Source organism: Arachis ipaensis, chromosome B04 (genome assembly GCF_000816755.2).
Source record: "Arachis ipaensis cultivar K30076 chromosome B04, Araip1.1, whole genome shotgun sequence".
Taxonomy (NCBI): Eukaryota; Viridiplantae; Streptophyta; class Magnoliopsida; order Fabales; family Fabaceae; genus Arachis; species Arachis ipaensis.
The window spans coordinates 36,590,896-36,593,136 of NC_029788.2; positions in this window are offsets into that span (position 1 = coordinate 36,590,896).

Sequence of the window (2,241 nt, forward strand, 5' to 3'; positions counted from 1 at the left end):
CCGATCCTTTATCCAGGCTTAGAATTAGCTATGTACTGCAGGTATAACATTGGCAGAGTTAAATTTATAATTTTAAAAATAAAAATATTAATTTTTTTAAGTAATAAAAAATGACCAAACAGATATGATAGAGTCAGTTTAGCCGCTAATTTTAACGTGAAAAAACTTGCTCAAATTTAAAATATCAATATTAAATTATTAAGTGAAGATTTGTAAGCAATATTTTTTTTATGTTAAATAACATTTAGGAACAGCCATTTTGGCACATAACAATTATATAGTGTTGAATTAATTGTTTCTAATGAAATAACGGTGATTGTTATATTTGTAATATGACAAAATTATTGATAAATGAAATATATCTATTAGATAATTTATTTATTTTCTTTTCCAAAAACACAGAAATATAGACAAAGGTCATACTATATAATATAATGAAATGATGGAAATAAATGTTTGCTAAATAAGTCTTTACTGTTTAACGAAAAAATAATTAGCAACTAATAACTATAAAAACAAAATCAAATTCTCACAAGTCACAAAAGGTTATTTTTCAAACAAAATATTAAACATTAACTATAAAAAATAACTATGTCCTCACAAAAATATTATTTTCCAATTTAATGCCAATGTCCAATCTCTGTGCTCAGTGTAATCTAAAACAATGGCCCAACAACCCATCATCAAGAACGGAACTTGGTTAACTCCGTTCGAAATGTTGGCTCAGCTTCAAAACACCCAAGCCACATTTGGGAGAAGCCTTTCTGCAAAACCTGCTGCTTTCTAACCACGTGTAGCAACGGCATTTACATAGGAGAATATCTGTATATTAAATCTTTACCGTAGAACGACCCATACTTATATACGTAGATGATGTTATGATTGCAGAAATGATAAGACTGAAATTTCTAAATTAATTGGTTCTTTAATAAAATCTATTTTTTCTTTAAAAGACTTTGGTCTTTTAGAGTTTTGAGGTTACATCTGTTATCTATTATATATTACTAATTTTATAATTAAAATGTGCTATATATTACTCTTTTATTATAATTGAAATTAAATTTTTTTCTAAAATTAAAGAGATCTCCTCTCCTTCTTATCTCTTTTTCTATCTCTTTTATTCCTTCATCATTTTATCTTTCTTATATATCATTATTAATGACTAATTACAAATTTAACAATCAAATGTACAATATGACATTCTCTAATTGCATTTAAATTAAATTAAAATTAAAATTGAAATTGAAATATAACTATATTATATATTTAATGGTCCCAGGTCCCAAAGATTTAACTTAGTTTTAAAATCGTTCTTTTTACCAAAATTTTAATTTTTATTATCAAATTATTCCTAATTAAAAAATATAAAATAAAAGAAAAATAAAAGAAAAACGGGTTAAAGGGCTGGGAATAGGGGAAGGGAATCACGCGCGCACGGGGGGTGTTCAGGGAAGAAGTGGAAGAAGGGAAGGTGGGGAAGGAACGGGGAAGGGAATCCGCTGCTGCTCGTCGTCGTTCGGTCGCTGGATCTCGCCGCTGCTCCTTTGGGCTCAGCGGAGATGCTCGATGGCGGTGGGTTCTGGTTCGAGGTAAGAGCAAGGGAAAACTTCGGGGGTTTTATGATGGTGGGTGGAGGAGAGGTCGACGGTGATGGTGGAGCTCAAAGAAGATGGCGCGAACTGGAGGTGAGTCGAGGGAGGAGAAGAGGGATTCGCGCTGTAACGGTGGCGCTAGGGTAGCGCGAAGAGAGAAGAAGAAAAGGGTGGCGGCGCTGTGATGGCGGATCGGTCAAGGGACCGTGAACAGAGGAGAAGAGAAAAGAGGAGAGAAAGAAGAAAAGAGAAAGGAGGGTAGTTCGGGTAGCTCGCCGGCTTCTGCTTCCATTCTTCTTCTTGTGATTATTGTTGGTTCTGGTTCTGCTTCTGATTCTGGTTCTACTTGATTTTGGGGAAGAAGGGGAAGAGCTATTTTGGTCCAAATGACGATTTTAAACTAAGTTAAACCTTCGAGACCATTTTGTAGGCAAAAAAAGGCCGGGGACAAAAAAAATTTTCGGCCTCTACGTTAGGGACCAAAATCGTACTTAACCCTATTTTTTATTTAGTTTTAAAATTTTACTGCTTATCTTTCTAATCTATATTTTCAATTCTTTTTTTCTTCAAATATTTATTACATATAATTTAGAGAGAATACTAATGTTGTGATTAAAAGTTAGAATCAAGATTTAATTATTTTTTTAAA